This window comes from Zingiber officinale, chromosome 9B (genome assembly GCF_018446385.1).
Source record: "Zingiber officinale cultivar Zhangliang chromosome 9B, Zo_v1.1, whole genome shotgun sequence".
Taxonomy (NCBI): Eukaryota; Viridiplantae; Streptophyta; class Magnoliopsida; order Zingiberales; family Zingiberaceae; genus Zingiber; species Zingiber officinale.
In genome coordinates, this window is record NC_056003.1 from 35,294,621 (window position 1) to 35,319,342 (window position 24,722).

Here is a 24,722-nt window from a genome sequence, read left to right on the forward strand (position 1 = left end):
TTACTGTATAATGTGACACTCAATGCAGTGATGACTTTGTTCCACTCGGATTCACTTGAATGCTGAAGCAGAAATGGAATAAGCAATAAAAATAAATAAATAAATTGAAGATGTGAAAGTAGGGAAGCAACCAACAGCAGTAATGACATATAGTTTTCATATTTTATCAAACTGGAAAAAAATTTATTACTTTGGAGCCAACATTTAATGTAAAAATTTGGATTTTACTCTGGAGTAAATATTTTGCCCTGCAATAACTTTACAGCAGTAATGACATATTGGAAGATATTAAAGCAAACTGCAGTGGTACCTGTAGCTTGGGCCCATTCTTAATTATTTGACTATGTTGCACACTTTGTTCCTACCTCTTTGAAGCTTTTTGACCCTCAAATTTGGTGTAGATGTTATGAGACCATGACAACGACAACCAAATTTTATCTCAGCAGATGGTATCAATTATATGAATTATATCATCATTTATATTTAAATAAATTTTATCTTCTCTTATTATTGCTAATAAGTCTTCTTTGATTTTCCTTTTCCTCATTTAATATGTATTTGTTAATCTTCTAACTACATATTCATACCATTTTAAATACGTCTTTCAAAGATTTCTCAATAGATATAAACTCGACTCTCTCTAATGTTCTTATTTCTTATCTTGCCTATCCTCGTATATTTGTATATCCACTTTAACATCCTCATCTCACTTTCATCTTTGCAACTCTGGTGAATTAATTTCAGTAGAGGGTCTTGGGACTGATTCATCATTTGATGAGTTTAGTAGCCTTATGTTACCTTGGTTTGGCTTGATTGATGTCTCCCTAATTCAAACACTGATATTAGCAAACTCTAGGAAACAATGAATGTAAGATACAATTCAAAATATTGAAACATGAATACCATATAAGCTATTTCCTGGCAAATTTGGACCAACTTCATATTCAGTCTATGTGGGATTTCAGTATGACAATGTGAGTTTTGATTGTTTAACCTCTCTAAGTTTGGAGTCATTGTAGCATGAGTATTCAGTAAGATCATCAACATTAACTTTGTCAAAGTTAAAACACTTGTCATAACTATGATGTTTCTGTAATTTCTCTTGATTTCTTCATTAAGCCACTCGTTTCTCTTTGTTAATCATACATCAACAATTTATTATTTATATTTTCGAGATCCTTGGTTCAACATCATTAGACAGTGATGCAATGCAGTAATTATACAATTCAAACTATAATCATTTATGAAATGCAAAACATTGACATCATAAATTAAATCATAGAAACACATGAAGAAACTCACATCTTTGACAATGGAAATCATGTTTAATTTGTGAGTTATTTGAATCATAATAAAACTCATAATACAAGAACTCACATGGATTTTGCATAGGAGAAAAAACTAAAAGAAACAATCTTGTATAGGGCATACTCACTAGTGAACAAAAAGTTGATGTCGTATGGTCAAAACAAGTTTGATAGTTAAACAATTGATCGTACAGAATGTGCTCACTTCATTTCAACTATTAACTTAAAACTAATCTTCTTGATAAATGGAAGATCTCATCACGTTACTAAAACCATAAGATGGAAGAACCTGCAATCCTGCAGGATATAAGATGAACACGTCAGACAGAAATAGTGTGCTTGTTTCAAATCCAAGAAGCTTTATAAAGAAGACAAAGGGACACATCACAGACCAGAGAATGGAAAGAAGCTTTCAAAGGAAAAAAAAAACAATGCAATCAAACAGAAGAAAACTTATGTTAGTATGAAGAGCGCAACTCCCTAATTGTCATCTCATATGCTTTTCAGAAATACCAAAATCAGTTTAGAGGTAATAATGATAAAATAGTCGTTAATTGTTGTACGTGTAAACAACCTTTTTGGATTTTAGCCCCTTTACCGCACTGCATCGAGTCAGATTCCTGTTTTTATTTATATTTTTAAACTTAAAACCCCACCCAAACAGGAGTCGCCCAGGACACGACTTGTGCCCGACACAACACGGGACAGAGGATCCTTTTGATCATGTTGGGTTTGGGGTTTTGGCATCCTGAGTTGTGTAAGCTCCAATTTTTGCCTTTTATCTTCTCTGTTGATGCTGCGATAGAAGGAGTCCGTCAAGTGTGAGTCAAAGGCAGGAACAGCAGTTGACGTGGAGGTCAAAGTCAAGGCAATCAAAGATAGGAAACTGCCGGCTCACCGAGGTCGGCCGAACGGGTGACAACGTGCCAAGCGGAATAAAAGATCCGATCGGCCCGGAGGCTCATCCGAGCTGATCACTCATCCAGCCGGGATGACTACAGACATCAGATGCTCACAACTGTGACCAAGTGAATGCTAGTCCGACCGGACAAGGGCGACCTACTGAGTCGAGCAACCACAAAGAAGAACAGCCTTGAGCGACCAGGCGGGGAATCCTGACCAAGCGGCTTCCCCGACCAAACAATGAGATCCCTTACGTATCTCATTATATCCTTCTGGAGTCAGCGTCGGACAGGGGGCATGGTCAACAGGTAAATCGTACAATGGAAACTTCTACTATCATCTCAGAGATTTGTACGCCCTGTTAACAAATAGTGTCAAAGACACTTTTATGACATCTTTTCATAGGATAGTTGGGTAAACGTCCATGTGCTTTGAGAAGCGTGCATGTTTGTTACCGGAGCACTATATAAAGGGGGGTTCATGCACCAGCGGCCAAGCATCGGCAGCGCCAACCTCAACGAAGAGGAAATGCAAGTCCCGCCCGAGTTTCGACTGAGCGGGCTCGACCTTCAGCTCGGGAGGAGGAAAACCGAAACAATGCGGCTCGGGGTGAAATCGGGATGATCGCTGAGGGTCGACCGACGGTGATTCCAACAGAGCGAGGAAGTCTCACGCCTAGCGATTGATACATGTCGTGGGATGCAGCAAAGAAAAGGCAGAGGAACCAGAGATCAGTTTTGGCCCTCGGGACCTATAGGGAGTGGAGATCCCTCACGACGACGCCTTGATCATCCAAGTGGTAATAGTTAATTATATTATTCATCGAACTTTTGTGGATACAAGCAGCTCGATGAATATCATCTTCAAGAAAGCATTCGATCAGTTGCAAATCGATCGGAGGGAATTGCAGCCCATGACGACCCCGTTGTACGGGTTCACGGGCAATGAAGTTTTGCCGATTGGTTGGCTTGGCTGACCATATCCCTCGGAGAGGAGCCTCTCAAGAGGACCAGGACCACAAACTTCATCGTGGTAGATGCATCGTCCGCCTACAATGTAATATTGGGCCGACTAGACTTGAACAAGTTCGGAGTCGTAGTATCCACCTTCTGCCAAAAGATTAAATTCCCGATGGACAATGCGGTGGGCAAAGTCAAAGGTGATCAATTAACCGCTCGGCGGTGCTATGTCTTCATGGTTAAATCTGAGGCAAGGGACGCTCGGAAGACTCAACGTTTGGAGGTGAACACAATCATGGAGGAACTGCCTGGGCTGATCTATGATGAAAAAGATGAGGTTCAAATCCAACCCAGCCGATCGGAAGCCACAAGATTTGTCGCCGACAGATGAGAGGAAGGCAGAGTTGGTCACCTGCCTTTGGTAAAACCATGACGTGTTTACCTGGTCAACTCATGAGCTCCCAGGCATCTAGCCAGCGTGGCGCAGCACGAGCTTCACATCCGATCGAATGTGCGGCCAGTGAAATAGAGGAGGAGAGATTTCAACTCGGAGCAAAATCAGATCATCCGAGTGGAAATAGAAAAATTGCTAGAAATTGATCACATCCGTAAGGTCTAATTTCCGAGCTAGCTGGCCAACATTGTGCTAATCTCCAAGCCGGACAACAAGTGGTGAGTCTGCATCGACTTCCGCAACTTGAACGAAGTTTGCCTGAAGGACTTCTATCCCCTGCCTCCTATAGATTAAATGGTGGACTCCACGACGAGCTGTGAGTTGATCTGCATACTTGATGCGTACCAGGGCTACCATCAAGTGTCACTCGGCAAGGAAGATCAAAAGAAGGTCAACTTCATTACGGTCAACGGGACCTACTGTTGAGGATCGGTGGCCAGCTTGAAGAGGGGTTGGATAGACGGCACCCCCAAATCGATTGATCTTCCTACACTTGTTAGCTTACGCAGCGAAAATACAAAACAAACAAGCTAAACTAAAGGCAAGAATAAGAAAGAATATGCAAACCGCAAACACGATCGTTTAACGTGGTTCGGAGATTAGGGCTCCTACTCCATGGTTGTCCGTAAGGTGGACGATCCCTATCCGTCGGTGGATTAGCCCCCGGCAAACTCCGACTAGCTCAAACCTCCATGTGGGTGGAGAAACCTCGCCACAAACTCACCAAGACCTCTTGGACACAAGGGAAACCTTTGAGCACTGGTAGACTACTAATTAGACTTTAACCAAGTCCAATTTCGTCAGGGATAACCAAGCTTTCAAGTCTTGGTTATATAGGCCGCGGGTTGAAAACCCCGCCTACCAGTCGACTGCCAAAACATGCAGTCGACTGCCCTCTGTGGAAATTCGACCGTTACATCCCAACGGCTCGATTCCACACTAACCGAGCGAACAGAGACATTCTGTTCGCTGCTAGTCGACTGCTATATCATGCAGTCGACTGCTACAGGACTGCTACAGTAAAACACTAAAACTAGGATTTTACTCCGAGTACAATCTCTCATGCACTTTGACTCATTTGACGCTTCATTTGCAGCTTTGACCTCTTGCCTTCAAGCCTACTTCCTTTGGCTCTCGTCCCTCGGATGCATTCAAGCCCGCGGCTCGTCCCCAATGTCATCCTTCGCGTATGCCTCGAAGTCGCTTCCCTCGGCCCTTGTCCTCCCTGCCTTGTCCACGGTCCCTCGGATGCTCCATCCTTCACCGGACCCGAAGCCATCAACCTGAGTCACATGTGTATCCTGCAGCCCTGCACAACTCAAGTACACATATCAAATACAAGGGTGAACCTAACTTAAACCCTTTGCCCAAACACCAAAACACATGGTCCCGCGGACCATTGGGATTGCTCCAACACCTACTACTACCGTTGGAACTGAAGAATGTCGGCGCCAGTTACCAAAGACTGATGAACAAGGTGTTCCAACGATAGATCGACCGAAATATGGAATATATGTCAACGACATATTAATAAAATCTCTCCAAGCCACTGACCTTTGCACAAACGTCGAAGAAACCTGTCAAACCCTGAGGACGTACGGAATCAAGTTGAACCCGAGCAAGTACCTGTTCGGGGTGAAGAGCGGCTACTTTCACGAGTACATCATGACTGAACGGGGAATCGAGACAAATCCGAGCAAGGTGAAGGAGTTGTAAGACATGTCCCCGCCTCGCAACTTAAAGGAGGCCCAACAGCTAACCGGACGGATCCCCGCATCGTCAAGGTTCATCTCCAAATTGTCCGACGGAGTCACCCATTCTTCAAGATCCTGCCCCGCGAGACGAAATTTCAGTCGGACACGTAATGCAACAAGGCATTGGAAGAACTTAAGAAATACCTCACCTCCCTACTTGTATTGGCAAAGCCCATCGCCGACGAGTTGCTCTGAATATATGTCATTCACAGAGCATGCGGTTGGCTCGGCATTGGTGCAGCAGAACGACACTGAACAACAATCGGTGTATTCCTTAAGTCATATATTGAAAGATGCAGAGTCTCACTACACTTGTCTCGAAAAGTTGGCGTACAGGCTAGTACTCACCGCTTGAAGGCTTCGTCTATACTTTCTCTCACATCCCATCGTGGTGATTACTAACAGCACTGGGAAGAGTTCTCCTTAACCCAGAGGCATTCGGACGGCTGATTAAATGGACCACCGAGTTGAGTAAGTTTGACATATAGTATCAACCTCGGACGGTGATCAAGGCTCAAGCCTTAGCTGATTTCATCATCGAGGTACAGAACGCCGAGCCGGACGCGACTTGGAAGATATATGTAGACGACTCATCCACCCGACAAGGTAGTGGAATCAGCATCCTCTTAATATCGTCACGCGGGTATAGAATGCAGTTGTCCGTACGGTTAGATTATCGGGCTACAAATAACGAAGCAGAATATGAAACCCTGATAAATGGCCTGCATGTAGCTCGGCATGTTGGAGCTACAAGGGTCCTCATCCATTCGGAGTCTCAACTGACAGCTCAACAACTATCGGAAATGCTCGAGATAAATAACGCCCGACTCAAGTTGTATGCCGAAGCTTTCGAAAACTGAAGACAAGTTTCCAAGAGGTGATTATACAAAAGATCCCCCGGTCGGACAACCAGTATGCTAACGAGATGGCCAAGTTAGCAAATTCTTTATCTCCAGTCGTCATAGATAAGCCAGTCGAGCAGGTGTTACTGGTGGCACATATCGATACGACGGCCAGGATGGGCTTTCTGAGCGACTGGAGGACGCCCCTAATAGAGTTCCTCCAATCGGGTGTCACATCGTCCAACAGGGAGGAATCTAGGTGGTTAAAAAGGAGGGTCGCCCGGTTCACACTAATTAAAGATCAATGATATAAAAGAGCTTTCTCAAGGCCGCTACTTAAGTGCGTCGGATCGGATGACATTGAGTACATCCTGCAAGAAGTTCACCAAGGCTCATGCAGTAATCATCCAAGCGGGTGATCACTTGCTCGCAAGATCCTGCTCGCCGGATATTTCTAGCCCACATTGCAAGGTGACGCCGCTCGGACGATGGCCACTTGCCTATCCTGCCAAAAATACCAAAACGCCCCTCACCGACCCACCGAAGAGTTAAAAGTATCCACTGTGTTATGTCTGTTCGACTAGTGGGCATGGACATCATTGGACCATTTCCTATGATGACCGGGCAACGAAAATTTCTACTTGTAGCAGTAGATTATTTCTCAAAGTGGGTGGAGGATGAGCCGCTCACCAAGATAACCGAGCACATGGTTATCAAATTTATATAGCAAAACATCTTATGTCGGTTCGGCATCCTTCACAAGCTCGTCTCAAACAACGGAAGATAGTTCTCAAAGCGGAGGCTCAGAAAGTGGTGTGATGACTACGGCATCTTACAAGCTTTCATTTCGGTGGCTTATTCATAGAGCAACGGTCAGACAGAAGTCACTAATAGGGAAATCCTCAAAGGGATTCAGGCTCGGCTCGACCATGCTAGAGGCAGCTAGGTCGACGAACTCCTAAGCGTATTGTGGGCTTATCGCACCACACCAAGAGAGGCGATCGGTATAACCCCGTTCCATCTGGTGTGGGGGGGGTGAGGCAATGGTTCCGGTCGAAGTAAAGTAGAGTTTGACCGGGTGCAACTCTACGACAAGGGAAATGCCGATCGGAGGCTCATGGAGCTCGACTTGGTGGACGAAGTGCGAGATAAAGCCGCTGTCTGGCTCATGGCGTACCGGCAACGCATGAAGCAAAGCTACAACCGGAGGTGATCCCAAAGTCATTCCAGGTTAGCGATTTGATATGGAAGAGAGTAAAGTCGATTGGCGATGTTACCAAGCTAGAAGCCCCGTGGGGAGGACCATATAAAGTCATTCAGAAGCTCTACTCGGGAGTTTTTTATTTACAAGATGAAAAGGGGGGAAAAGCTCGAGCGGCCTTGGAAGTAAACCATCTCCAGCCCTATAGGGTCGGGTGAGAGGTGCGTGATTAAATTCAGATACACTTGTAGAAATGTTTGTTCCATGAGTACAGGAGAATATGAATGAAAATCTACCAAGTGTCCCAGAACCTTGAGCTGTCCGACTAAGTTATAAGCAAGTATAGTCTTCGTGTCAAATATGAAAATTACAGTCGAGCGGCAACTATAAATCCTTGAGCACTGATAACTAAAGTCGAGCGGCAGCTATGACTTAGGAGTTGACGACAACTAAAGTCGAACGGCGGCTATAAACTCGGGAGTCGACGACAACTAAAGCCGAGCGACGGCTATAAACTCAGGAGTCAACGACAACTAAAGCTGAGTGGCGGCTATAAACTAGGGAGTCGACGACAACTTAAGCTAAGCGACGGCTATAAACTCGGGAGTCGACAACAACTAAAGCCGAGCGACGGCTATAAACTTGAGAGTCGACGACAACTTAAGCCGAGCGACGGCTATAAACTCGGGAGTCGACAACAACTAAAATCGAGCAACGATTATAAAACCTTGAGCCTTGATAAACAACCAACCGAGCAACGACTATAAACTCGAGTACAAGAGGGATAGACAAACGAGCAGCGACTATAAATCCCGATTCAATAGTCGAGCGATGGTTATAGAATCTAGCATGCATCATCAAGACGTTCGAATAAAAATGCCAAGGGTCAGACACTCCTAACCCGACCGGGCGAATCATGAGTGGGCGGAGAGGAATCGTCGCACGAAAACATCAAGGGTGGGAGATACTCGACTCGATTGAGCCAAGCGCCTGTCCTTACTTTTTACAACGGGATGTCGCTCGAACGTTGATCGTGGAATTCTACCTATTACACTGTGTAACTTGGTTAAACGGAACACACTAAATCGCCGAGCGGGAGTGTATGGATTAGTACTTGGTAGCTTCAAGAATGAAACATTGTATGCAGCTGAACGGGGGGGTGTTGATTCATACTTAGAAGTTTTTTAAAAAAAACTAGAGGAAGTACAAAAAAACAGATAAAAAACTTAAGAAGAGCTACTCTAGATCAACAACGACTTCCTCAGGGAGTGAGGCCACAAGCTCATCCTTCCGAACGGAATCAACGGAGACATCAACGGACAAGTGGTCGTTATCCTTCAGCTGCGAGAAGGTGCCCGCTATGCCCAGGTCAAAAGGTCATAGAATCCTCGGAGAAGAGCTGATTGAAGCCTTCCGAGCGAAGATACTTAGCTCAGAAGTCCTCGAGCTAATCGGGCTCGTGGACGCTTCTAGTTCGGCCTTCAGAGACTACAACTCGGCAGTTGAATCGGCAATTTCCTGTTATTGTGTTGATCGGCTAGATTGCTCTTGCGCTAAAGCTGTCTCTGTTTCCTTTAGTTTCTTCTCCAAGGCCCAAGCCTCTAGATTTCTCTTCTCCAAGTCCTCTATTGCTCGAAGTTTCTGAGTGTTTGCTGATTTGACCTTGGAGTCAAAGTCCTTGGCTTGCTTGTTGAGCCGCTCGAGCTGTTGAGCTTGCTCCTGGCTCTTCTTCCTCTCTGTCAATAACGCCCGCTTAGAGCCCACCAGTTGTTCGGATGATTTTTCTAAATCCTCCTTTAGCTGAGTGACCTTAACGGTAAGCGTTTCGCCAGCAGCTCGGGACGCGCTTGATCCGCTGGTCGAGGCGCGCAACTGCTTATTGTCGTGCTCGAGGAAGGCTAGCCGCACATCGTTAGACTCTCCACCCAATGCTACAAAAAGTTTAAGTCAGAGCGATGCAGCAAAGGCGAATAACAACTCTTGGGAAACATACCATGATGGATTTCTGAGTGAAGTTGTCAGCTAGTTCCCGAGGTGGAATGGTCATTGTCTTGCTCTGGGCGTCCGCCCAGGTCTGAGCCAGAGGACCAAAATGTGAATTGTATGCTCGGGCGACCGAGGTGTGTCATCGTCGGGGGTGCGCCAAGTGTTAGTGGGTAGGCGGATCAGAGTGGAGATGTGTCTACATCCAACCGAATCAGATAGTGGAGACTGGGGTCTCCAAACTGGCCGGCAGTGGAAAGAAGGAAACTAGCTATACTAAAATGCGCCAATCGACAATTCCAACACTGATGGAGTTCGATCAGACGAAGAGGCGTTGGTAAAACTGTCGTCCTCTCAGGGACGGCGGAAGACGAGCTCTCTGTTAGGACCCTTGGCGACCGGTTAGAAGAGGGTGAATAGCCCTGCAAAGAAAAACAACCTTCCTCGAACTTTTACGGCTTAATAAGAATTAACACTTGCATAAAAATAATTAAGAAACTAAAATTGAAAAGAAGAGGCACAACGAATTACTTGGTTACAACCGAGGAGGTTGTTAATCCAAAAAAGTGGAAAGCACACTAATTTCTCCTTCAGGCGGAGAAGCCTCTTACAGCAGTTGAAGTACTAAAAATACGAAGCTAGACAAAAGAAAATGTTTACAAGTGTCCTTCTTGTTGTTTCTAAACTTCTGGGACCAGGGCTGTATTTATAGCCCTAGTCGGGGCGCTTGGAAGGGTTCCAGGCGCTTGGAGGGGATAAAACTTTACCCCCGTCGCAACGGATCACGTTTGACGCGATCTAAATCAGCAGATCTCAATCTCTCCGCAGCAAGAGGGATACCCAAGAAGGGCATTAGCCCTTCAGAAAAAAGCCGTAAGGCCCACTAGAGAACGACGAGTCATGTCATCCACACCAGCCAGAAAGAAACTGGACTTGAGGTTGTTTGCCTTAAGCCTCGCACATCTGCCAAATATATCCAAAGACTTAACCAAAATAGATACCGAGGGTGGCATCCCCCCTAGCAAAAAATAAGAGATCATCGGCATATGCAAGGTGGGTGATCCCCGACCGTGCACATAGGGGGTGGTAATTCAAATCCGAAGAGGTTGTGTCCCCCAATCTCGAAAGAAACTCAATGCAAGTAGCAAACAAAAAGGGGGATAAAGGATCACTCTGACGAAGCCCCCTCCGTCCAATGAGGAATTCATTCAGACCACCATTGATTGAAATAGAGTATGAGGCAATAGAAACACACTCCATAATCTAAGCAACAAAAATCATTGGGAAGCCCAGGCCAATGGGTACCTCATGCAAAAAGCTCCAATCAACAGTATCAAAAGTTTTTTGGATGTCTACCTTCATAATACACCTAGGAGAAACCCTCTTGCGACAATACTTACGAAGAAGCTCCTGAGCAAGGTGAATATTTTCAGATAAAACACGACCGGCTGCTTGAGCCGGATCAAAAACAGATTCAAGAAAACCAGTAAGTTTCATGGTCCAAGCGCCCGGACCGACCGGGCGCCCGAACCAACAGCTTGTTAACTTTAGTCCGGGTTCTAACTTCGGCTCCTGCTCCACTTGGGTGATCTCAGCCTCCCGAAATAGGGCTCACCCGAACCCAACTTCTGGCCTTCGAACAATCTTCCGCTCCGGCTTCTCGTCCCTCGGAAACATCGGATGCCTCCTTCTCGTCCGCCCGCGTACTCTTCCGCAGCACCTCGTCCCTCGGACGCATCGAGTCCATCGGCTCTCTCCCATGCCGTCCTCGCTAACTACATCTTTCGCTCGACTTCCTGTACTCCTAAGTTCCTGCACATTTAGACACATGGATTAAAAACCAACATAATCTAACTTGCCTTGATTGATTACATCAAAACTATTTTGAGGTACTAACAATCTCCCTCTTTTTGATGTAAGCAAACCCAAGTTAAGTTAGGATAAAATCACAAAAAACAGTTATAAAATAACAGTTATAAAATTTTGCAAGTAAAAAAAATTTAAGTAAAACAATGAAAAAATTGTACTACTCTCCCCCTAGACTTAATCTTTACTACTCCCCCTTTTGATCACATTAAAAATAGAGTAATTTTAAAATGACTTTCGAAAACTCAAAGCCTAAGGGAAAAACAAAAAAAAAACTCCTTTAATTGAAAAAAAATTTACAAGGGTTGAACAGAAAAATTTCACAAAAAGTTGAATTTTTTAGCAAAATTTAAAGCATTTGCATTTTGATAACTAATTCAAAAACAAATTCTAACGGAAAAAATTGTTTAGATTAACGTTTAAAAAAAAATAACTTCAACAAATTTTAATGATCAGATTTATTTAATTCAGTAATTGACTTCCAGACACTGGCAAGACACTATGTCTTCTTAGTTATTGGAGTATCAACCACTTCTAGACAAAGTCTATTAAAGAATTTAAACATTTAATTTTCTTTCTGAAAGTCCTTAAGTCCAAAAAAATAGTTAACCTAAATATTATTTTGGAACTGTACAGGTTCCTACCTACTGGATCTATCAAAAATTTCTTATGAATGTATTTCTGTGATATTTTCCTAATTTAGCCCTTATGGTATTTAAAATACCAGTTTAAACTATTATATCTCCTAATATTTTGATTATTTGAGCATGCACGATTTTTCCAATATTCTATTTCTGTTTTCAATTTGACATTTTCTAATTTTAAATTATCAAACAAATTTAAGGGGCATGCATTGGCTAATTGTCTTTTCAAGTCTATATTTTCATTTTCTAATTTTACTAAATCCTTGGAAAGAATCTTAATAAATTTAAACGACTTTTCAAAATATAAGGCACGTACCTGACTTACCTCGTATTCTGATGCTCTCAACTTTCATCTGATGATCCTCCCCCTTCGTCGATGCTTATCTCTGAGTTGGTTTCGTCTTCCTTTTGATGGTCTGTCATTAAGGTTAGTCCGGCGTAGGCTTCGATTTCATATTCGGAGGACGACGATTCATCCCATGTGGCTTTTAGATTATGCTTAGGCCGAGCTGGCTTCTTGTTCTTGTCCTTGTCCTTGTTCTTTAATTTTGGACAGTCATCCTTGATATGCTCTTCTTCGTTGCAGTTGTAACATCGGACATTCCTTTTGTTCTGATAATGTTTTCTCATATGCGATTTAAATTTATTACTTTTAATAAATTTATTAAACTTTCTTACTAGTAGTGCCGCTTCATTTTCGTCGATCGACGCTTCGGAGACAGAATCTTCCTTCTTGGCTTTCAAGGCAAGATTGTTGTTCGACTTTTCGATTTCTTTAGAATCTGCACATTGAGTTTCGTGAAGTACTAAACAAATTCTCTAGTGTATTTACCTCAAAGTCTTTAGAGATGTAGTATGCATTTACTAAAATGATCATTCTGGAGTTCTTGCGATCTCGATTCGCTACCGATTCTTCGAGATTGTTGAGCTGAGTGATGAGTAATTTGAGTCGTGCTTGGAGTTGCGCTACCTTTTCTCCATTGTTCATCCGCAGGTTTGTTAGCTAGGTTCGGAGGATGTCTCAGCTTGCTAACTTTGCTTCCGAAGTGCCTTTGTGGAGTTCCAGGAACTTCTCCCGGAGCTCTTTGGCGGAGTCGTAGCTGCCAATTCGATTGGCCTCCTAGGGCAGAAGGGCACTTAGTAGATGGAACTCTGCTTTATCATTCGCCACAAAATCAGCTTGTTCTTTCTTCGTCTATAAACACTCTTCCTTTCCAGCTCCATGTTGGTCTTTGGGGGCTACAAAACCATATTTCATGATTAACAGAATCTCAAAATCCGTTTTAAAAAATACCTCCATCCGACGTTTCTATTGTACGAAGTCTCCCTCAAACTTTGGTGGATGAATGCTTGTATCGGCCATCATCTCGTTGCTTCAGTTGGCGGTTAGTCCTTATGAGGCGTCCTGGATCTGATATCAGTTGTTAGGACCCTTGGCGGCCGACTAGAGAAGGGTGAATAGCCCTGCAAAGAAAAACAACATTCCTCAAACTTTTACGGCTTAATAAAAAATAACACTTGCATAAAAATAATTAAAAAACTAAAATTAAAAAGAAGAGGCACAATGAATTACTTGGTTACAACCGGGTAAGTTGTTAATCCAAGGAAGTGGAAAGCGCACTGATTTCTCCTTCAGGCGGAGAAGCCTCTTTACAACAATTGAAGAACTAAAAATACGAAGCTAGACAAAAGAAATCGTTTACAAGTGTTCTTCTTGTTGTTTCTAGGCTTTTGGGACCAGGGTTGTACAACCCTGATCGGGGCGCCTGGAAGAGTTCCAAGCACCTGGAGGGGGATAAAACTTTATCCCCGTCGCAACAGATCATGTTTGACGCGATCCGAATAAGTTTCATGGTCCGAGCGTCCGGACCAAGTCCGAGCGCCCGGACCGTCCGAGCGCCCGAACAATTTAAGCAGGTTGGGTTAGAATGTTATCAACCCAAGCCTGGCCCGGGCCGACCCGCCTAGGCCTGCGACCCACACGGGTCAACCCGCGACGGGCTTGGGTTGACCCACAGGTTGCGAAACACATATAAGTTAAGTTTTATGTGAATTTATAATTTTTCTTTGTTATAATTTTGAAATAAAAATAATATTTTTCATCCAACATTAGTACTAGTTTGTGTCCATTTATATTTAAAATACATGTTTATGGATACATTTAATTGATGAACCTTTTCGAAGTAAAATGTTAAAGATATGAAACATTTTTTTAATTTTTAAAAAAAATTGATGGGCCCGCGGGTTTTCCCGCCAAACCCGCAACCCGCCTTGGATTGGGTTGAGTTGAAAATTTTCCAACCTGCCAAGTTGACGAGTCGGCTCGCCTCGCCAAATGGTCGGCCTGCCACGGGCCAACCCGCCCCGCCACGGGTTGACCCGTCTGACAGCTCTACCCACACCAACAGCTTGTTAACTCTGGTCCGGGTTCTTGCTCCAGCTCCTGCTCCACTTGGGTGATCTCGGCCTCCTGGAATAGGGCTCACCCGAACCCAACTTCCGGCCTTCAAACAATCTTCCGCTCCGACTTCTCACCCCTCGAAAACGTCACGCGCCACCTGTTGGTTGTTACTCGAAAAACCTAGAGGTTCCACTGTACAAAAATTTTGTACAAAGGTCTGAACCTTTTCCTAGCTACCATGTGTTCTTTTAAATTAAATTTTGGATCGCCTGCGGAACTTAACACGTTTGATCCAAAACTTAATCTATTTGTTCTTTTAGGTTTAGACTTGGATCTCCTGCGGAACTTAACACATTCGACCCAAATCACCTTAAGTTATTAATTCCATTAAATATTAATTTCCATAATTGGTTCCCAGTACTGACGTGGCGAGGCACATGGCCTTCTTGGATATGGGAGTAACCACCACCGACTAGACAAAACCTTTTATGGAAAGCTAATATTTAATTTCCTAAAATAACTTTAGGTTAACCGAAAAGAACAATCAAATCACAAGGAAAAGAAAAACAAAAGAACACTATATCGAAAACAAATTCGAAATACTAGAATCGTATGCCTCTTGTATTTAGTATTATTTCCAAAAATAACTAGTATGATGCGGAAAGAAAAATACTAGTTATACCTTTTAGAAAAACCTCTTGATCTTCTATCGTATTCCTCTTCTAACCTCGGACGTTGTGTGGGCAACGATCTTCCGAGATGAGAACCACCAAGCACTTTCTTCTTCCTTGTAAGTTTCGGCTATCAAAACTTCTTCTAGGATGAAGAGGTTCGGCCACCACCACCATGCTCCAAGGGATGCTAGAAAAGAGGCTTCTTTTCTCTCCTTCTTCTCCTTCTTAGATCCGGCCACCAAAGCTATCTCCACCATGAGAGAGTTTCGGCCACACAAAGGAGAGGAGAGAAAAGAAAAGGGCCGGCCATACCCAAAGAAGAAGAGAGGGAGAAAAATAATAGAGACATCCTTCATGAAGCCTCCTCTACCCCCTCTTTTATAATACTTGATCTTGGCAAATAAGAAAAATTTAATAAAAACTTCCTTAATTCTTTTGCCATTGAAAAGGAAAATTTATTTAATTAAAAATAATTTTCTTTTCATCATGTTAATGCCCATATTAATCCTTTAATCAAGGAAATTTTAATTAATTAAAATTAAAACTTCCTAATTTGCTTCCGGAAATTAATAAAAAATTCTCAAATAATTTTTCCCTTCATGGTGGTTAATAAAAAGGAAATTTTATAAATTAAAATATTTCTTTTAAACATGTGGATAAAAAGAAAGTTATCTCTAAAAAATTAAAATCTCTTTTAATCTACAAATAAGGAAAGATATCAAATCTTTTCTTAATCTTTTGTAGAAACTTATAAAAGAGAATATTTAATTTTAAACTCTCTTTTAAATCATGAATATGATTAAAATTGAAAGTTTTCTTAAAATTTAAAATCCTCCTTTAATCAACAAATAAGGAAAGATTTCAAATTTTAAACTCTCTTTTAAACATGTAGATGATTTACAAATAAGGAAAGTTTTTACCAAAAATTAAAATCATCCTTTTAAACTACAAATAAGGAAAGAGATTAATCTCTTCTCTTAATCTTTTGTAGAAAGTTATAAAAGAAAATTTTTAATTTTTTAAACTCATGATATCCACATAAGAAATAATTTTAATAAAAATCCTTTTTAATATTCTAGTGGCCGGCCACCTAAGCTTGGGACCCAAGCTTTAGCCGGCCACCTACATGACTCATCCACTTGGTCTTGGCCGGCCCTAGCTTGGCCGGCCCCATTGGATGGGTAAGAAGGTGGGTATGCGGTGGGTATAAATCTCTATATACTAGAGACTACAATAGGGACCGAGAGGAGGAATTGGTTTTGGTCTCCCGATGAAATTAAGCATCCCGTGTTCGCCCCGAACACACAACTTAATTTCATCAATAATAATTCATTCCACTAAAGAACTATTATTGAACTACCGCACCAATCCCAAATTACATTTTGGGCTCCTTCTTATTATGAGTGTGTTAGTCTCCCTGTGTTTAAGATAACAAATGTCTACTAATTAAGTAAGTTACTGACAACTCACTTAATTAATATCTAGCTCCAAGAGTAGTACCACTCAACTTCATCGTCATGTCGGAAGTCCACTGCGGGGTTTAACATGACAATCCTATGAGCTCCTCTTGGGGACATTCTCAACCTAGATCACTAGGACACAGTTTCCTTCTATAATCAACAACACACACTATAAGTGATATCATTTCCCAACTTATCGGGCTTATTGATTCATCGAACTAAATCTCACCCATTGATAAATTAAAGAAATAAATATCAAATATATGTGCTTGTTATTATATTAGGATTAAGAGCACACACTTCCATAATAACTGAGGTCTTTGTTTCTTTATAAAGTCAGTATAAAAGAAACGACCTCTAATGGTCCTACTCAATACACTCTAAGTGTACTAGTGTAATTATATAGTTAAGATAAACTAATACCTAATTACACTACGACCTTCCAATGGTTTGTTCCTTTCCATTATGGTCGTGAGCTATTGTTTATAATTTATAAGGTACTGATAACATGATCCTCTGTGTGTGACACCACACACCATGTTATCTACAATATAAATTAATTGAACAACTTCATTTATCATAAATGTAGACATTTGACCAATGCGATTCTTATTTCTAGATAAATGTTTATACCAAAAGCTAGGCTTTTAGTATACACTCTAACACCACCTTCTCGTCTGCCCGCTTACTCTTCCGCAGTACCTTTCCCTCGGATGCACCGAGCCCATCGGCTCTCTCCCGTGCCGTCCTTCTAGCTAGCTGCGTCTTTCGCTCGACTTCCTGTGCTCCTAAGTCCTTGCACACTTAGACATAGGGGTTAAAAACCAACCGGAGCTAACTTGACTTGGTTGATCACATCAAAACTACCTTAGGGTACTAACACTCTCGCCTCGTTCGGCGGAGGTCGAGAAGTAGGCGCTTCCATGGGCGCAGGTGCCAAGGTTCCCGAGCGGGAGGTCCCCTCCGAGTGAAGCCTTTTTCTCCGCTGTCTCTAGATCATTGGCTCACCAGAATCGGCCAAGTTGGTCGGCTGTAACTCAGAGAGTACGACCACCGGGACCATGGTGGGCCGCTCAAAAGGAAGCTCGCCAGTGGTAGCGGTTGCGCTACTCCCTACCGCTCGGCTCGCCTCACCAATTTGATCAGCTGAGCTGCCGACCGTCATAAGCTTGCGGTTATCCAGCTCGACAGCTCCGCGAGCGTTAATCTCGATGGCGGAGAGCTTGCTCTTGCCGCTTAGCAAGGACTTCAACATGACTTCAGTTGCAAAATCGAAAGTGAAATCAGTTAAATTCTAAGGCGACTTGGGAAGAAATAGTTTACCTAATGAGTTGGGCAGCCGTAAGCGGAGGAGACTCAGCCCAAAAAAACGTATAGAACGTCTTCGTGCAGCAGCTTATGTATATGATATTTCTAACCGACGAGATGAGCGGCCGCCTCGAGGTAGGTCAGGTCCCAGCAATACTTGCGCAAAGCGGGAGGCTTTATCAACTCCATCTGCCAATCGGTCGGGAATGATGGCCGCTCAGGAAGATGAACAAAAAAGTAATGCTCCTTCTAGTACTTGTTGGAAGAAGACATCTTGTCAAAGAATACAGAGCCCACTCGGGCCTGTAACAGAAAGGTCTCCGTCTCGGAAAGCTTAGGATAGTAAAAGTAATAGAAAATGCAAGGGACAAGCGGGATGTCGTACAAGCGAAACAAGATTACCACTCCACACAAAAGTCTAAAGGAGTTTGGCACTAACTATGGTAGAAGGATATGAAAGTATCTACAGACTCCAGAGAAGAAGGGATGGATTGGGAAGCGCAGACTGGCCAAAAATTGATCCTTAAAAAAAGTAAGGTAGTCGTCCAGTGGCGTATGTGGGCGTGCATATGCAGTTAAAATAATTATTTGGTGGTCATCGGGAATATTATAGGCCATTTGCAGCTACATTATTTCGTCGCCATTAAAATCGAACTTGGTGGATGTATACCACAAGCCGACGATTGGCGGAGGAAGAGAAGAGGCGGCCATGAAGAAACAATGAAAAATAGAAGCGAAGATGCCGACGAAAATTAAGGAGCGGATGAGCAAAGGGAAGGAAAGCTTACAGAGGAATATCGCCAGCGATGAATGACGAAGGAGAGAATCAGCAAAGAGCATGCGCGAGGAAGAGGCGGTGAAGTAAAAGAAAGACAGCGAATAAGGATTTATAAACCCTGGGGACGGCCACTCTGGGTCGTCCGATCGAGGGCTACGGAAAACAAAGCCGAGATCTAGCCATTGAATTCGAAACGATGCTTGTCACATCAATCGCGGATATCCTCCTGTCACATCAAACGTGCGGCGGCAAAAAGCAGGGCACGTGGCGCCTGGCGATAGGGAAGCATTAATGAGACTTAATTACAGGGCATGGGTGGCATGCTCGACATTAATAACAGGAGATTTGCATAGTCTTCAAGAAATAGGGATGGTGTCAGCGGCCATTATAAGGCACTCATTTGGCAAAGGAAGCGGCGAGAAGTTAGAAAACTCACAAATTGTTGTCGTCAAGCATCCCGATCTGCAAAAATCTCTCACTAAGAAGCAGTCGAGCGGAGACATTGTCATAGAATGACTCACTGTAGAATAATCATTCTGTCTCATAGCCAAGCGGCGACTCAAAACCCAGGTCAGTAAAATATAGTCGAGCGACGACTCTAAACCCATGATAGAAAGCAACTTTAGTATTCGCCATAGCCGAGCAGCTCTAAACCCATGTCAGTAAGTGATAGACGAGCGGTATCTCTAAAACCTAGAATGCCCAATCGGTCTTGGAGGTCACCGAAGACACTGTCCGTCCAGTCAGTCGGACTACAGCCTCCTTCGACTAGACTTAAGGGGAAGGCTTGTGATGCGGCTATAAAAGGAGCCCACCAAGTGTGAGTCAAAGGCGGAAATAGCAGCCGACATGAAAGTCAAAGTCAAGGCGATCAAAGGTAGGAAACCGCCGGCTCACCAAAGTCGGTTGAACGGGTGGCAAAGTGTCGAGTGACATAAAGGATCTGATCGGCCCGGAGGCTCATCTGAGTTGATCACTCATCCGGCCGGGACGACTACTATGAAGATGCTCACAACTGTGACCAAGTCAATGCTAGCCCGACCGGACCACCTGTCTGGCCTAGCAAGGGCGATCTACTGAGCCGAGTGACCACGGAGAAGAACAGGCTTGAGCGACCGAGTGGGGAATCTTGATCGAGCGGCTCCCTCGCTCGGCCAAACAGTAGGATCCCTTACGTATTTCGTTATATCCTTCTAGGAGTCAACGCCGCTAACAGGGGCATGGTCAACATGCAAATTGTACGATGGAAGCTTCTACTGTCGTGCCAGAGATTTGCACGCCCTGTTAAGGAATGGTGTCACACTTTTCTGACATATTTTTTCATAGGACATTTGGGAAAATACGTACATGCCTTGAGAAGTATGCACGTCTGCTACCGGAGCACTATATAAAGGGGGTTCATGCACCGACGGAAGTATGTGTTATTTGTGCTAAAGCTCCTGTTGTTGTTACAGTTCCTTGTTGTCTTTTCTACTATTCTGGTGACTAACTTGAATGTCGGAGGGCCAAAATCGGAACCCCTTCCCTGGTCCAGCACTGACGTTCTCTGTGTAATAGAACGGAGCGGAGACTTTACACGGTCAACCGAGGAGCCACATATCCAGCCAATCATCTTCACCGTTTTCAAACAAGATCATCCGTCATATAACAAATTATGAAGGAATCACGAAGACATAGTGATCTACGTTGAAAAATATGAAAATAAGATCTTTGATACTTCATTAATAGGAATCATTTACAATTTGTGCTTTCTAACAAACCTCAAGTCCTAGACCAATGCTTCTTTCCTTAGCTGCTATTGGCATATGGAGTGTACCATTCAGCACAGGTGTTCCTTTTAAAGTTTAATATTAATGGCTTATTTGTCCACATAATGTAAATGTGCAATGCAGTGGTCAGATTGATGCCACTTGTAAGCACTTTCAAAAAAAATAAAATAAAACTGTTTGGCTGCAGATTCATAGTAACCAATTCCAAGAGTACTGCCATCTTAAGAGTGATTATCGGAAAGTAAACTAAATTATTATCAACTCTTGCTTAGAAACTCTATCATCTTTCTTAATTAAAAACCATATTGTGCTTAAATTTCAATCCATGCTCAAGAGATCAATATGATTTAAACTCCTTTATTTAGGAAAGGTATCCTAACTTATGCTTTAACTCCCTTATTTTGGAAAGGTGTTCCAACTTGCAATACTGGCCAACTTGTTAGAAGCCATGGTACCATCAAGGCCTCTCTCCCATTGCATTGAATTATTCCCTTTACAAGCAATGACATCAATGCAGGCCAATCATTTCTCTATTTTTCATAAATTACCCTAGAACATAGACACCATTTAGTGTTGTTAGAAGTTGAAAAAAATTGAAAAACAAAATAAAAAAATAAAAACTAGGAATATTTCCTAAAATTTGGATTTTTCAAAATCAAGCTACTCACTTTTTCTATATACTCAGCATTTCCCTGATTAAATGATTATACCTCTCCTTTTCCTCAAATCATTTTGATGGTCCAAACTTTCTCATTTTGGACAAAATAGTATACTCAAGATTCTGTAGGAATGAAATGTATAGGCAAAATATTTAATCGAATATTTAATCGAAATGCCCTATCAAGGTGTTTTAGCAAAAACACACTTTGATGGCCAAGAAACAACAATTTTAATAATAAAAACAGAACAAAAACTTCTAAAGATCCTAGGTGGTGTATTAGATGTTTTTGAGTTGCAAATGACTATCAAGGTGACTTTGAACTGTACATTTTCAATTCAATAGATTCTTTTTTCATCCAAACCCAATTTGAACACTCCATCATAGACTCCTGGGAAGCCTATAATTTTTTTTTTTTTGGTTCTTTGCCATAGTAACTTGCTTAGGCCATCAAACTATTTGGACCAAAGCATCATGATGAACCAACTAAAAAATGATCCACTTCAACTCAAAAACACCCTTAACACTCCACCAGAGACAGTTATTGGTATATGTTTTTAGGCAATCAACGTACTTTTGGCCATTGAGACATCCAAAAGCAAATTAAAAATCAGGAAACGAAAGCACTGACCTGATCTCACATCACCTCCAACTCTTGGGATGGAAAGTGTGCATGCTGTAGCCAGTCTTCCAATTATCTAAATAAATCACTTTGATCACTGCCCAGTATGCCAGTGTCATCCCCGCAAGCATGAATCCCCTCTGAGAGGAGATGCTCCTAAATCTGACTAGAAAATGAGTCACGAAGGCTAGAAAAAGTCCAACGACCATGCACAGGAACCCAATTGCGAAGCCCTCGGCCCTCAGCCCTCAGCCCTCAGCTGCATCCCAGGTCCTTGGCAAAAGAACATTTAAGCGATTGAGGTTGTTGCGATTAGGCAAAACCACGGGCAAGTTATGGATGATGCAGGTTGTGCATCGTGCCGGAGACGCCAAAGAAGTACACGAAGAGAGCGAGTGACATCCAGAGGCGTTGGTAGTGAAAGAGAGTGCCGCTCTCCAGGATGCGACGAATTAGGTAAGGGGCGGAGATGAGGATGGAAGCGAGGAGGACCAGACGGCAGGTGACAAGGAGCGGCCGGAGGATCGGACCACCAAGGGAGATCCTAGCCTTGACTTCGAGGAATTCAGCAATGGGCTCAGCGCCGCGGGAGAACTCGGACTGGTCCATGAGGATGGAATCGAGAAGCGAGAGAGTGGAAGCCGGCACGAGGCGGACATGGGGAAGGCTGGACACGCCGACGAGGGAGAATGACTTTTGGGACTCCCCGAATTCGATGGCACTGAAGAAAACGCGAGATGACGACGCGTCGTCGTCATGGTTGGCGGCGGCGAAGGAGGAGGAGAGGACGGAGAAATCGGAGTGGAGATGGGGAAGGAGGAGATCAGCTTTGGAACGAAGTTTGTTGGCGTCGAAGAAGATGAGGAGAGCATATGAGCGGGGCGGGGCGGTGCGGTGCGACTGAGGTAAGGAAGCGGGAGACGAGGCGGTCGTCGAGGAGAGAAACTGAGACCGAAGAGACTGCAGCTCCGTTACCAGATCAGCAGCCGAGGGTTCAGCGGCGCCGCCCGCGCCGAGAAGACGGCTTTTGATTTTTAATAATTAAGTGTTTAGATTTCATTGATTGATTTTAAAAACAAATAATTTTTGTTTTTGAACGAAAATTTTTAAAATTTGGGTATGAATGAAATTCATCCTTACTTTGAGTTTTGATGGAATAGGAATGTGAACGATTTGGTTAAATGATGGAAATGATTCCCAAATTGTATGGGTTTAATAGTAAGGTGAAATGGAATGGAAATGGAAATGGAAATGAAACTCACCTAGTTATATGGGTTTTATTAATTATCATAAATTTAAAAATCATTCCCAAATTGTTATTCCCAAACTCACAATCCAAACATTACCTTTTACTATCATTTCATTCTCTCATTTCCAAACCCATCAACCAAACACCCCCTAAGTTTTGAACAAAAATACCCTTAGGTGACGTTTGGTTTAGAGGTTTGGGAATGAGGGAATGGATTCATTCCCAAATCTTGTGTTTTATTGTTGGGAATGGAATCAAGATTTTGAAATGAAACCCAAAAACTTGAGTATGGATAAAACTCACCTCCTCCCTTGGGTTTTAATTAAATGAGAATAAGAATTAAGTTTTGGACGAAAATACCCTTAGTATATTTGTTCAATTTTTCTTTCATTTCACTCTCTCTCCTTGTTTTCTCTCATCATACTTTCTCTCTCCTCATTCTATCATCATATTTTCTCTCTCAACATACTTTATGTCTCCTCATTTTCTCTCATCACACATTCTCTACTATATTCTCTCTCATCACACACTCTCTCTCATTATTTTCTCTCTCTTTTCATTCTCTTCTCATTTTTTCATCATACTTTCTCTTTCCTCAATCTCTCTTACCGTACTCTCTCTCCAAATTTTATCTCATCACACTTTCTCTCTCTTCATTCTCTTTCATTATACTTTCTCTCCTCGTTCGCTCTCATCACACATTCTCTACCATTTTTTTCTTTATTTTCTCTCTCATCACACACTCTCTATCATTATTTTCTCTCTTCATTCTCTCCTCATTTTTTTCATTATACTTTCTCTCTCATCATATTTTCTCTCTTCTCAATCTCTTTTACCATACTCTCTCTCCAAATTTTATCTCATCACACTTTCTCTCTCTTCATTCTCTTTCATTATACTTTCTCTTCTCGTTCGCTCTCATCACACATTCTCTACCATTTTTTTCTTTATTTTCTCTCTCATCACACACTCTCTTTCATTATTTTCTCTCTTCATTCTCTCCTCATTTTTTATCATACTTTATCTCTTATCATACTTTTTCTCTCCTCAATCTCTCTTACCATACTCTCTCTCCAAATTTTATCTCATCACACTTTCTCTCTCTTCATTCTCTTCCATCATACTCTCTCTCCTCTTCGTTCTCATCACACATTCTCTACAATTTTTTCTCTATTTTCTCTCTCATCACACTCTCTCTCATTATTTTCTCTTTCTTCATTCTCTCCTCATTTTTTCATCATACTTTATCTCTTATCATACTTTTTCTCTCCTCAATCTCTCTTATCATACTCTCTCTCTATATTTTCTCTCATCACACTTTCTCTCTCTTCAATCTCTTCCATCACACTCTCTCTCCTCAATCTCTTCTATCATGCACTCTCTCCTCATTTTCTCTCATCAAACTTTCTCTCTCTTCATTTTTTTTCATCACACTTTCTCTCACATCACACACTCTCTCATCACACTTTCTCTCTCATCATATGTTTCTCTCACATTCAAGTTTGTCTCTCATCTAATTTTTTCTCTTATTTTCCTCTAAGGGTAAAAAAAGAAATTTAAGTTCATTCCGATTGAAAATATTCAACTAACCAAATATTATTTTTAAAAATGATACTCATTCTCATTTTCTCTCATCACATTTTCTCTCTCTTCATTTTTCCATCACTCTTTCTCTCTCAATCCACTTTCTATCTCATCATATGTTCTCTCTCCTCATAATCGCCTTTTTACCACATATGTTCTCTCTCCTCAATCTTTCAGTTCTCTCTCATAATATTTTCTCTCTCTTTATTTTTTTCCATCTCTTTTTCTCTCTCAGCACACTTTCTCTCTCATCATATTTTTTCTCTTCTCAATCTCTCCTATCATGCACTCTCTCTTCATTTTCTC

General features: G+C 42.4%; 1 pseudogene; it reads right to left on the bottom strand.

The window, feature by feature from the left end:
* Nucleotides 1–3: 3 nt before the first annotated feature.
* On the bottom strand, nucleotides 4–22,926 carry LOC122022928 (annotated as a pseudogene).
* Nucleotides 22,927–24,722: the final 1,796 nt, after the last annotated feature.